Source organism: Gymnogyps californianus, unplaced genomic scaffold (assembly GCF_018139145.2).
Source record: "Gymnogyps californianus isolate 813 unplaced genomic scaffold, ASM1813914v2 HiC_scaffold_74, whole genome shotgun sequence".
Classification (NCBI taxonomy): Eukaryota; Metazoa; Chordata; class Aves; order Accipitriformes; family Cathartidae; genus Gymnogyps; species Gymnogyps californianus.
This window is the reverse complement of record NW_026114467.1, coordinates 102,838-117,135: the sequence shown is the minus strand read 5'-3', so window position 1 is coordinate 117,135 and position 14,298 is coordinate 102,838. Positions and strand designations below refer to the sequence as shown.

Sequence of the window (14,298 nt, the reverse complement as noted above, 5' to 3'; positions counted from 1 at the left end):
GACCTTCCCTTTGAACATCCAGCCCAGCACCGGCAGTCGGGGTGCTAAGAGGAGCTGTGTTTCAGTACCAACCACTTCTGAAGCAGCTCGAACTCCTTCATATGCTGCTAATATCTCCTTTTCAGTTGGAGTATAGCGGGCCTCAGATCCCCGATATCCCCGACTCCAAAACCCTAGAGGTCGACCTCGGGTCTCCCCTGGTGCTTTCTGCCAGAGACTCCAGGTAGGGCCATTCTCCCCGGCTGCGGTGTAGAGCACATTTTTAACATCTGGTCCTGCCCGGACCGGCCCAAGGGCTACTGCATGAACTATCTCCCGTTTAATCTGTTCAAAGGCTTGTTGTTGCTCAGGGCCCCATTTAAAATTGTTCTTCTTCCGGGTCACTTGATAGAGAGGGCTTACAATCAGACTCTAATTTGGAATATGCATTCTCCAAAAACCTACAACCCCTAAGAAAGCTTGCGTTTCCTGTTTACTAGTCGGTGGAGACATAGCTGCTATTTTGTTGATCACATCCATTGGGATGTGACGACGTCCATCTTGCCATTTTATTCCTAAAAACTGGATCTCCTGTGCGGGTCCCTTCACCTTACTCTGTTTTATGGCAAAACCAGCTTTCAGAAGGATTTGGATTATTTTCTCCCCTTTCTCAAAAACTTCTTCTGCTGTGTTGCCCCATACGATGATGTCATCAATGTACTGCAGGTGTTCTGGAGCTCCACCTTTTTCCAGTGCATTCTGGATTAGTCCATGGCAAATGGTGGGGCTGTGTTTCCACCCCTGGGGCAGTCGATTCCAGGTGTACTGGACGCCCCTCCAAGTGAAAGCAAACTGTGGCCGGCACTCTGCTGCCAAAGGGATTGAGAAAAATGCATTGGCAATATCAGTTGTGGCGTACCACTTGGCTGCCTTTGACTCCAGTTCATATTGAAGTTCTAGCATGTCTGGCACAGCAGCACTCAGCGGTGGTGTGACTTCATTCAGGCCACGATAGTCCACTGTTAGTCTCCATTCTCCATTAGACTTTCGCACTGGCCATATGGGGCTGTTAAAGGGTGAGCGAGTCCTGCTGATCACTCCTTGGCTCTCCAGTCGATGAATCAGCGTATGGATGGGAATCAGGGAGTCTCGGTTGGTGCGATATTGCCGCCGGTGCACCCTTGTGGTAGCGATCGGCACCTGTTGTTCTTCAACCCTCAGCAACCCCACAACCGAAGGGTCCTCAGAGAGACCAGGCAAGGTGGACAACTGTTCAATTGCCTCCGTCTCCAAGGCAGCTATACCAAAAGCTCACCAGTACCCTTTGGGTCCTTGAAATACCCTCTCCTGAGGTAGTCTATGATGCCAAGCATGCATGGGGCCTCTGGGCCAGTCACAATGGGGTGTTTCTGCCACTCATTCCCAGTTAGGCTCACTTCAGCCTCCAATACAGTTAGCTGCTGGGATCCCCCTGTCACCCCAGAAATACAGATGGGTTCTGCCCCTTTATAGCTTGATGGCATTAGGGTACACTGTGCACCGGTGTCCACTAGAGCCTTATACTCCTGTGGGTGTGATGTGCCAGGCCATCAGATCCACACAGTCCAATAAACCCGGTTGTCCCTCTCCTCCACCTGGCTGGAGGCAGGGCCCCTCTAATCCTGGTCAGAGTATTTGTTACTCACTTCTTGTAAAAATGACTTAGAGGTCCCTTCAAGAGGGCATAAGCCCTTCTACTCTGGGGAATTGCTTGCTGGAAACTGGAGTGGCATCTTTCCTGGAAGAATCCCCTTTTCTGGTTGCTTTTCCTTTCAATTCACGTACCCATGCATCTAGGGTCGAGGTAGGTTTTCCATCCCACTTCCTCATGTCCTCTCCGTGGTCACGCAGGTAAAACCACAGGGTACCCCGTGGTGTATACCTTCTATATTCTCTCTCTTGAGCAGAGGGATGCTTTTTCCTAGTAGCTGAGATACTGGTCCATACAGGTGGGGAGTAGGACTTTTCGATCAGTTCGATCAGTTCTTCGGACTTTTCGGACAGTTTTTCCACAGCCGAGACACAGGCTCGTAGGGAGGAAGAGAGATTTTCTTCATATTGCCAGAGTTGGCAAGCCATTTCATCCACTGTCGGTGCCTCTTCGTCTTTCCAGGTTGATGAAAATTAACTCTGTCCCAGCCAAAACCAGGACAGCAACATATGATTGTGACCAAACTGTGTAATAAAACTTTGCTGAATCTGGGACAAAAGGAAGAACACAAAAGCCTTTCCTTGATTCAAAAAGATAAAACCAATGCACCATTAGATTTTAAGACGACAGTCTCACATTTTACATGCTATAACCATTTGTATTGGGTTTACGTGGCAAGGTTTTGGTAGTGGGGGGGCTACAGGGGTGGCTTCTGTGAGAAGATGCCAGAAGCTTCCCCCATATCTGATAGAGTCAGTGCCAGCCAGCTCCAACATGGACCCACTGCTGCCCAAAGCTGAGCCAATCAGTGACACTGATGGCACCTCTGTGATAACATATTTAAGAAAGGGTAAAAATCAATGCACAACAGCAGCTGTGAGAAAGAGGAGTGAGAATATGTGAGGAACAACCCTGTAGACACCAAGGTCAGTGAAGAAGGAGGGGGAGGGGGTGCTCCAGGCGCCGGAGCAGAGATTCCCCTGCAGCCTGTGGTGAAGACCATAGTGACACACAGGTGGTCCCCTTGCAGCCCATGGAGGTCCATGGTGCAGCAGATATTCACCCTGCAGCCCGTGGAGGACCCCATGCCGGATCAGGTTGATGTGCCCTGAAGGAAGCTGTGACCCCATGGAGATCCCACACAGTAACAGGCTCCTGGCAGGGCCTGTGGACCTGTGGAGAGGAGCCCGTGCTGGAGCAGGTCTTCTGGCAGGACTTGTGACGCCATGGGGGATACACGTTGGAGCAGTCCGTTCCCAAAGGACTGCAGCCCATGGAAAGGACCCATGCTGGAGCATTTTGTGGAGGACTGTCTCCCGTGGATGGGACCCCACGCTGAAGCAGGGAAAGAGTGTGAGGAGGAAGGAGTGTCAGAGATGAAATGTTATGAACTGACTGCAACCCCCATTCCCTATCCCCCCACGGCACTCGGTAGCGGGGGAGGAGGTGGAAGAGTCAGGAGTGAAGTTGAGCCTGGGAAGAAGGCAAGGGTGGGGGAAAGGTGTTTTTAGTTTTGTTCTTATTTCTCACTATCCTACTCTGTTACAATTAATTGGCAATAAATTAAATTAATATTCCCCAAGTCGAGTCTGTTTTGCCCATGACAGTAATGTCTGAGTGATCTCCCTGTCCTTATCTCGACCCATGAACTTTTCCATCATATTTTCTCCCTCTGTCCTGCTGAGGAGGGGGATTGATAGAGTGGCTCGGTGGGCATCTGGTGGCCAGCCAAGGTCAACTCACCGCAATTACCTACACAAAAGAAATTATTCTGTTCTGCTTTGCTGGAGAATTGCATTACAAAAATCAAAGACAGAAATTCCTGTAAAGAGACTTCCAGTCAAATGTCCCAAAATGATTTCCAAAATGGCTATCATTATATACACTGAAATATTGTGGTGCGCAGAGGTTAATACCATTTTTTTATAACTGTGTATTGTGTATGTTCATCTTGTACAGCTGTAGTTTGAGACTGAATGAACACATATCTGTGTGTATGCATATCTCAGATCATACATGGATAAGTTTTGCATGCACCAGAGTTCATGCACAGTTCCAATTAGCTAAAAACTTCTTCTTGAAAAAAAACTACTTGGGGGAAGGACTCAGAAAACATGACTTCCAGTATGCTGATGTACCCTGATGTTAGGTCCTGGCATTTATCTGTTACATATATTGCATATCTTCTATGATGCAATATCTGAATATGTAATGTTGTATTTACTTCAGCATATTGAGTTAAACTTTGGGAGGCTCAGTATTACAGGTGGGGATTGACTGTGTACCAAAATTAACAAAGTTAGGTTGTTTGATTTTTAATATTTTAATTCTTCCTTCTGACATCATGAGACAATACCAGTGGCTTGAAATAATTTTAATAGTTCTAAGAATTATTATCTAGTCCTAGACTTCACCATAAGCCAGACCAGGAAATTTCATCCATTATTACTCCCTCTTTTCTTGATTCATCTATTATTTTCTGTTTACTCTACATCTCTTGGGAAGAGACAGTCTTGACTGAAATACCCAGAGAGAACCTGTCCACAACTGTGCAAGTTGCTAACTACCTTCATTACTAAAAATATATACCTTATTGCTCATCTGATTTTATTAGTTTCATTTTCATTGTAAAATTCCTTTTCTGCTAAATTTATGATTAATCTTATGGTGTTAGAAATCTCCACATGTAAGTAAATACAGATTTTGGCCAAGTGCTCTCTTGGATAAATTAAATTTTAACATAGGACCATAAGACGGGAAATTACCTTGTAAGTCATTCAGTACAGTTCTCTTCTATCACAGGTGTCATGTCCTGTAAATACATTTAGCAATTTCTATTTTAGAACGAATTCAATTTCCCCCCCCCCCTCTGTTTCTGTTGGGAGACTGTTTCACAGCCATCACTAATCTATTGATTAGAGACTGTCTTCTAACTTATAGCCAGATTTACTCATGTGCAGTTTCTGCCCATTTGTGCTTTAGCTTAAATAGCTTCTCTCCTCCCTTTTTGCTTGTGACATATTTATAGAACACAATCCCATCCCCTCTCAGTCTTCATTTTGCTTTGCTAAACAAGCTGCGCTCATTAGTCACTTCTTAAAAACTTGACTCTCCATCTCCTTACTCATCTTAGTGGTGCTTCTCTCCACACCTGCCAGCCTGAATTATTTTCTTGAATGCAGATTATCATAATTAGTAAATTCATCATTAGCATGTCCTTGCTTTTTATGTTGAAATCACATAATAACTCTGTTTCCATGGCTCATCCTTAAAATACTCTACTCATAACTAGCTCAAGCCCAGTGGTTCTTCAGCACAGCCCACATCATCTCCAGTGCAGTCATTTTCACCTCCATCTTGCTGTTATATTAATCTTAATCTCCTTCTGTTTTATTACTGATTTCTTTGAGGGATCAGTAAATGTTTTGCAGAAACCAGATAGACTGTATTGAATGCATTTCTCTGTATAAAATAAGTAATCAGAGAAGAACTTAGCAGATTTATCTGTCAGTCTAAATTCAATAAGTACATGTTGCATTTTAACCTGTTTCCATTAACTTTGATGTCTCTTACTCTGTCCTTCAAAATCTGTTATAAAGCCTTGAACAATAATGTTTTCTATATTCAGTCTCTTTCTGTTAGTCAGAATTTCCAAACCACAGTTCTTCCTGTAGTTCTTTCCTGAAATACTTTCTGTTTCCCAACATCATTTTTTCAAGTGTGGATACCAGAATAGGGCATGGACTTCTCTATGCAGGGGTAGTACTGTTTCCCTATTCCCTGCACATATTCATATTCACCCTGCTTACAGATCCAAGGATCAAACTAAATTTTATGGAAGCTCATTGCCAATTGTTTATCTATCTGCCATGACCCTAAACTCCCTTTCAGAGTCACTGTTTTACAAAAGGTTGTCCAATCTCCTGTGTGCGTTACCTATAGTCTTCGTTTCTAGGTCTATTACCTTGCATTTGGCCGATATGTATCTCAGAATGCCTTTTGCAAGTACAGCTTATACCTGATGTGATCTAGTTTTCTCCAAACTGAGATTACCAAGCAAAAATCAGGGTACTTGGCAACCTTAACATTAAGCTAATAATAATTATTTGATCTTCCATTTGTATGTAGTTAGCAACTTTTAGCATTCAGCCAAAGCAAAATTAGGGATACTGTCTTCCAGTAAATGAAATAGTCGAGTTTAGGCTCAGTGATACCTGGATGAACTATGATACTATGCACATTATTTTCTTTTGGAAATATATAAACAAAGCTATTGTTAAAATCCCTCTCCTTCACTTTGTGTGGAAAGTGAGGTTTTTCACAGATGGTCAAGCTGTACTGCAAAAAAAGAATTTTCAGAAAATGAAATTCTGTACCAGAAATGTTCTTAAATTACATTCAATGGAATATACAAATCCAAAAGGCAGGAAGACTTGGAATGAGAGTTACAGGAAAATATACCTCAAAATGTCCAGTTTCCTTACAATGTCACAAAGTGTACTGGAAACAGAAACTGTTTAGTTACCTCATCCCATCTCTCACTCCTATATGGAAACTGCTGTAACAAGCCAGAATAGCATTACTGCTGTTGGACTAGTTGTCAAAAGGGACCTCTGGTTTTGGGTGCCTAACTTGAAACAGGTGATATATTTGAAAATAGAAAAACCCACACCATTCTTGATGTGAGGCAGTCTTAAGATGGAATGCCAATACTGAAAAGCAACTTTGGCAAAATGGGTCTCTTTCCATACACTTGAAGTATATGCATTTCAGAGAGAGCATTTTTTGAAACATAAATCTGGTTACTTTGCATAGGCAAATCACTTATTCCCTTTCCTCATAGAATTGTAAGGACTTGAACAACAGCAGAATCTATGCATTTCTATGCATCATGTGGGAAAAAAAATAGATTTCTTAAAGCCAAATTGCTGGAAGTTTGTCCTCAAGAGTTTTCTGTACATAGAATTTTACATAAATTTAAGGCACAAAACATTGAGGGCAATGATTTTGCACACAGTCTAAAAGTGGGTTGTTTCTTCCCAAAGAAATGCTATGGGATATCAACTGAACAAAGGGATTACTGCAGTCCTCAGTCTGCAGAGGTAGCAGCAAAGCAGTCTTATTTTCTGCTTTTCTACCAAAAAGAGTTAGATATGCAGAAAATCCCCCAAAAGTTCAATAGACAGCTGAAAAACAGAAGTGTTCTATAAGGAAGAGTGGGATATAACTACTGAAACTACAGTTCTGTGGATCTGATAGACATAGATTCCTTTCTGGAGAGTTTAATCAGATGGCAGTATAAAGGTAATAAGAACTGCCTGAATCCTCTCCATAGAGTAGGGAGGTGAAATCTGTTCCTTATCCAGTCCCGATGCAGATTATCTTTTGTACAGTGCCTGCTTACTTTGGCTTTGCGAGCAGAGACAATTTCACTTATCATTAACTAGACACTCTTGTGTAACATAAATTTTGGAAAACCTAGCTATTGTTTTGTCACAGATCTATACAATATACAGCTTGCCTTATCCCAGTAGCAACATCAACAATAACAATAGTAATGATAATATGGAGTCTAAACCGGAACTGCGATTCATGCAGCCCTGTAGCTGGCTCTATTTTGTTTAGGAAAATGAGAAATTCATTCCAGCATTCCACAGGTTCAGATTTCAGGTTTCAGCCAGTGCTTCTTTTGGTTGCACTTTAAGCACTAATTATAGCTCTGTGGGGGGTATCTTGGAGCTGTTTAAGCTGTTCTAGTGAAGGATAAAATAAATACACTATATGCAAGGATGCATGTTGAAATGTTCCACTGATATATGCCAATAATTATTGTGTTAATGCATTTTTGTTTGTGGTTGCTCAATACATTATTTTTTTAAGTGCACATAAAATATTTTAACACTTCAACATTTTGAAGGTATCACATCCTACAACAATAGAACATATATTTCCTTCTTTTTGCCATGATTAATTATTTTGTCATTCTTTTTCTTAATAAAGTTGTTTCAGAAATAGCCAAAAAGTTTAATTGTATTAGCAACAACTTGCCCTTTCAACAATGTAAGATAATAATTGTGTTTTATAAGTAGTAATAGATTTTGTACATTGTATATGTATCGTGCATATGTTAGTTCCAGCACTAGGAAATTCTTTCTTGAATTCATAGTTTTCCTAATAGTAAAAATGGGAATGCTAATATAAAAACACAGGACTTACTTAATTTGTAGACATTCTCTGAAACATGCATCTTTACATTATATATATATACACATACACCGGTTAGGCTTATTGTTCATTTTTTTGTACAAATCCTTTAGCCACACAGTTTTAATGAATTGATGCATTTTTCTGAGAGCATGGATACCTCAACAGAATTCACGGCCTCAGAAATTTCTCCTTTTGTTCATGAGCTTTTGCTTTTGCTACCCGCAGAAGAGACTATTTTAATAAAAAGAATCTTTGAGCCTGTTTTCTTCTGATAACACTTCAGAATTGCTGTCTGGGACTCTCAGCTTACCATTATGTCTTTTGAAGAGATGCCTGTTTTAAAGTGAAAGCGTTGTACAGTCTACAGAAGAGTCACCAGGCTTTTAAGGGTGGTGTGCCAGACTGTATTTCTCATTCCCAAATTAGAGGTTAAGTGTGCTGGTAGAACTCAGCAGGAGCTAGGAGATGCTGCTTCTCAAAAGCAAAATGCTGCTAGTCAGCTGATTGGCATCATCTTGCCTCTATGTGAGGCAGTGGCATCCAGCTCCCAGGGAGTACAGAAATGAGTGGAAGCTGGAAGCAAGGCAATGCTGCCTCTCGTAGATGCACCTTGCAGGATGTTGTGATCCTTGGTGCCTGGCTTAAAATCATGCCCGCATAATAAATTTTTTAGGTCTCCAGAATACTGAACCTTGCTCTACAACTTCAGTTATGAACATTTCCATTTTACAAATTAGTTTTTAAGGAAGAATTCATCCCATGGGCTGCCTTTTCCAGCTTTCCCATCATGATCATTCTCACTTCCTGTCAGTAGTTGGAAGCATTTTTACAACAGTATTAAGGAGACCATAGGAAATTAAACATTCAGACCCTAGGTGTGTCTAGGTTGTCCCTCCCTCTCTTTCCATTTTATATTTGCATGATGTTTTCTGCTCCTGGGTGTGGGATTTCTAGCATATTGGTGCCATATTATGTCTCTCTGACTGCAACTCCTGTTCCTCTAATTTCTCCAGGTTAATGGTTCTGTCCTCTGTGTTTCCTGCTCCTTCACATTTACTCTCCAATCTCTTGGTAAATTTGATAACTTCCACAGAGACAGCAAAACTCACCCAGTAGACAGGTTATTGGGGAATTCAATTCCTGTCCCACAACATGGGCAGGAAAACTTCAGCATTCACAGGCTGGATTAAGGCCGCTTGACTTGTAAAGCACCAAATGAAAGTCCAGTTTAAACTTTGTAAAATAGCATGATTAAATCTTGCTCCACTGACTCAAACTATACTTATGTGGTGGGTTGACCTTGGATGGCCACCAGATGCCCACCAAGCCGCTCTGTCGCTCCCCCTCAGCAGAACAGGGGGAGAAAATATAATGGAAAAGCTCATGGGTCAAGATAAGGACAGGGAGATCACTCAGAAATTACTGTCACAGGAAAAACAGACTCGACTTGGGGGAAATTAATTTATTGCCAATTAATTGTAACAGAGTAGGATAGTGAGAAATAAGAACAAAAATAAAAACACCTGTGCTGGTTTTGGCTGGGATGGAGTTAATTTTCTTCATAGTAGCTAGTATGGGCTATGTTTTGGATTTGTGCTGAAAATAGTGTTGATAACACAGGGATGTTTTAGTTATTGCTGAGCAGTGCTTACACAGAGTCAAGGCCTTTTCTGCTTCTCACCCCACCCCACCAGCGAGTGGGCTGGGGGTGCCCAAGAAGTTGGGAGGAGACACAGCTGGGACAGCTGACCCCAGCTGACCAAAGGGATATTCCATACCATAGGACGTCATGCTCAGCATATAAAGCTGGGGGAAGAAGAAGGAAGGGGGGACGTTCAGAGTGATGGCATTTGTCTTCCCAAGTAACCATTACGCATGATAGAGCCCTGCTTTCCTGGAGATGGCTGAACACCTGCCTGCTGATGGGAAGTGGTGAATGAATTCCTTGTTTTTCTTTGCTTGCATGCACAGCTTTTGCTTTCCCTATTAAACTGTCTTTATCTCAACCCACGAGTTTTCTTACTTTTACTCTTCCGATTCTCTCCCCCATCCCACTGTGGGGGGAGTGAGTGAGCGGCTGTGTGGTGCTTAGTTGCCAGCTGGGGTTAAACCATGACACACCTTTCCCCCACCCCTGCCTTCTTCCCAGGCTCAACTTCACCCCCAGCTCTTCTACCTCCTCCCCCCCAGGCAGCGCAGGGGGAATGGGGGTTGCGATCAGTTCATAGCACTATCTCAGCCACTCCTTCCTCACACTCTTCCCCTGCTCCAGCATGGGGTCCCTCCCATGGGAGACAGTCCTCCACGAACTTCTCCAATGTGGGTCCTTCCCACAGGCTGCAGTTCTTCAAGAACTGCTCCAGCATGGGTCCTTTCCATGGGGTGCAGTCCTTCAGGAACAGACTGCTCCAGTGTGGGTCCCCCGTGGGGCCACAGGTCCTGCCAGAAAACCTGCTCCTGCGTGAGCTCCTCTCCATGGGCCACAGTTCTTGCCAGGAACCTGCTCCTGCATGGGCTCTCCCACGGGGTCACAGCTTCCTTCAGGGCACATCCACCTGCTCCAGTGTGGGGTCCTCCACAGGCTGCAGTGTGGATATCTGCTCCGGCACCTGGAGCACCCCCTCCCCCTCCTTCTTCCCTGACCTTGGTGTCTGCAGAGTTGTTCCCCTCACATCTTCTCACTCCTCTCTCTCACAGCTGCTGTTGTGCATCGATTTTTACCCTTTCTTAAATATGTTATCACAGAGGTGCCATCAGTGTCACTGATTGGCTCAGCTTTGGGCAGCGGTGGGTCCATCTTGGATCTGGCTGGCACTGGCTCTATCAGACATGGGGGAAGCTTCTGGCAGCTTCTCACAGAAGCCACCCCTGTAGCCCCTCCCGCTACCAAAACCTTGCCACGCAAACCCAGTACAACCTGGTCGATGGAAACTGTTTTTATTAAGTAGAAGTGTGTTAGAATCAACTTACAAATATGTGGGCTGCTGATTTTCCTTAGACCGATGTGTGAAGACCTCTACCTTATAATGGTACCTGCCAGTACCAGTAAGGCATTCACTCATAAAGTTGTGTGCATACACGCACACACAAACACAAATGCATGCACTTGGAGTGGAGGATGTTCTTTTAACAGTGTTAGGAAATTCTGCAGATGTTATTACCAAAATTTTCATCCTGGCTCTGGTTTTTGCAGACTAACCCTTCCATGCTCTTGTACTGGAAAAAAAAAAAAGCCTTTCATATCACTTATCCTCCTTGCAACTTGCTGACCAAGGAAAAGGTGGTACTAGCAGAAAAAAGTGGGAATGTCCCAGGACTATTGTGCCATGCTTTTACAGGTGCAGTTTCAGCACTGGGGCTTTTCTACCAATGACCTGAGTCCAAACACTTTTCATTTAAGGTCTTCAGCTGTATTTTGAGCACAATAGCTTTTTCCAAGAAATGTGCTACCAAATTGGACTCTGACTAGGTTGATAGCAAGTTTTAGTTGTCGGTGAAACATTTTTTTTCCTTTCAAAATGGAACCCTTGGGGTCTTATTTAATTTTTTTGTAAGGCTGCCTTTTTCTTTGCCAAATAGCTTTTAGGAACAAGATCTTTAGCATATTTTATAGACTGAAGTGCTGTTTTCTGTGAAATGCTCAGTTTGTAAACGTGCTGCATTGCAATGTGTTAGAGGAACTGGAATTCTTTCTTTGTATGTATTAGAGAATATTTTTTTCCTTTAATCAGTGCACCTGGTACTTATTTTTTATTGAAACAACAGAGATGATGATACTTTATATATTTGCAGAAGACATTAATTTTGAAGAAATATTTTTTATCAATTGTTTACAAAAAACTTAGTATGTAAAGGTCAATTTGGGTGCAAATAACTGCTAGTTATTTTTAAAGATCTGTCATTATTATTACCATGTACATTGGTGCTTATTATTTTTAAACACTGCATTGCAGAATTTCTAACATCCAGGGGCATGTATTCAGCAGGACTACATTTTGTGCAGAACAAGAACCTGAAACCAAAAGGGGATTTTGATTTGGCAAGAGTTCATAATGTGGGGAAGGAGAGCTACAAGATATGAATAAAACACTTCATAAAGCCTGTCTTTTAAAACAACAAAAAGAGTTTATTATTTTGCATCATTTTATCAGCATAGTAGCTAAGAGCAACCAAAGGAAGAAAAAGAAGTTGAAATAGTTACACTTCCTGGATTTTTAGCCCAATCTTGTCTGGAGAATGTGGATTGCATAATACATTTAACTTGGCACACTGGGATTTTTTTCTCTGCTTGAAATGTTTTTTTTTAATGAGAAGTTGTATTTTAGAGACATAACCTTATGTAAACACTAGCCAGGAGAATTTTGGTATTTAACTTATTTTGCTGGAGAGAAGAGTCTCTCCAGGTACTATACTTTTATGAAACTCACAAAATGATATTCATCAGTGTTTGAGAATTCAAGCTTGGATTGTGAACTGTGAGGGTTTTTTGTCTTATATTGATGTAGGTTCTGCTATGCTCAGCACAACATGCACTAATAAAACCCCTCTGTGCATCTGGATTAAATTTATCTTTGAATTGCTAATTGTTTGAGGTTGACCAGCTAGATGTCCAACATCTGTCTTTATGTCATTTGTGGTACACAAATGCACTGTATAGAAACAAACAAACAAACTCCCCACATGTCCAAGCAATTAATTCATGCACAGAAAGTTGTGGGTTGACCCTGGCTGGACGCCAGGTGCCCACCAAAGCCGCTCTATCACTCCCCCTCCTCAGCTGGACAGGGGAGAGAAAATAAAATGAAAGGCTCGTGGGTCGAGATAAGGACAGGGAGATCACTCACCAATTACCGTCACAGGCAAAACAGACTTGACTTGGGGAAGATTAATTTAATTTATTACTAGTCAAATCAGAGTAGGATAATGAGAAATAAAACCAAATCTTAAAAAACACCTTCCCCCCACCCCTCCCTTCTTCCTGGGCTCAACTTTACTCCCGAATTCTCTACCTCCTCCCCCTGAGCAGCGCAGGGGGACAGGGAATGGGGGTTTGGGTCAGTTTATCACACGGTGTTTCTGCCGCTCCTTCCTCCTCAGGGGGAGGACTCCTCACACTCTTCCCCTGCTCCAGCGTGGGGTCCCTCCCATGGGAGACAGTCCTTCACGAACTTCTCCAACGGGAGTCCTTCCCACAGACTACAGTTCTTCAAGAACTGCTCCAGCATGGGTCCTTTCCACGGGGTGCAGTCCTTCAGGAACAGACTGCTCCAGCATGGGTCCCCCGTGGGGTCACAAGTCCTGCCAGCAAACCTGCTTCAGCATGGGCTGCTCTCTCCACGGGTCTGCAGGTCCTGCCAGGAGCCTGCTCCAGCATGGGCTTCCCACAGGGTCCCAGCCTCCTTCAGGCATCCACCTGCTCTGGCGTGGGGTCCTCCACAGGCTGCAGGTGGATATCTGCTCCACCGTGGACCTCCATGGGCTGCAGGGGGACAGCCTGCCTCACCATGGTCTTCACCACAGTCTGCAGGGGAATCTCTGCTCTGGTGCCTGGAGTACCTCCTCCCCCTCCTTCTTCCCTGACCTTGGTGTCTGCAGAGTTGTTTCTCTCACATATTCTCACTTCTCTCTCTGGCTGCAATTGCAGTAACTTTTCCCCCTTCTTAAATATGTTATCCCAGAGGCGCTACCACCGTCGCTGATTGGCTCGGCCTTGGCCAGCGGCGGGTCTGTCTTGGAGCCGGCTGGCATTGACTTTATCAGACATAGGGGCAGCTTCTAGCAGCTTCTCACAGAAGCCACCCTTGTAGCCCCCCCTGCTACCAAAACCTTGCCACGCAAACCCAATACAGAAGTGATGTTTTATGCCTTATGACATTAACTTAACACTTACAGGAGTGGGTCTACCATTTACAGTGACCAGGTAGGTATTACATGATAAGCTGCAAACAAATGAGGTATAAATGTGACTGTTAGCTTAATTGTTGCTTAAGGAGATGTTCCATTGCTATGAGACAATGTCATACAAGAAAAGGTGATATAATTTGGCATAATCAAAGACAAGGTTAGTCCTTTGGTGAATCTTTCCATCTGAATGGTAGAGTGCTTCCAGATAGTGAGTGTTGATAATTAATGCAGACTATGCAGTTGCGTGAATCGGAATTTAATTTATTTGCATGAAATGTGTAAATATCAATTAAGAAAACCCCAATTGCAATTCTCAAATATCAGCAATTCCCAATTCCCATATATCAGCAATATAGGTTGCTGGTCAGCTTCAGTTTTCATATCAATGCCTATTTAAGAGCACTAGCACTACCAAAAATATGTTTTGATTCATTTGGACACTGCTTAACTTTGGTGTATTAAGAAAATATCAAGGCGAGGTTACATATTGTAAGTCCTCATTTGAAATTATGAATATG

At 43.0% G+C, this 14,298-nt stretch overlaps 1 protein-coding gene across 1 annotated transcript in view; it reads left to right on the top strand.

The window, feature by feature from the left end:
- Positions 1-14,298, top strand: part of LOC127029109 (proprotein convertase subtilisin/kexin type 5-like) — a 236,027-nt gene that overhangs the window by 151,405 nt on the left and 70,324 nt on the right. The window lies entirely within an intron of this gene.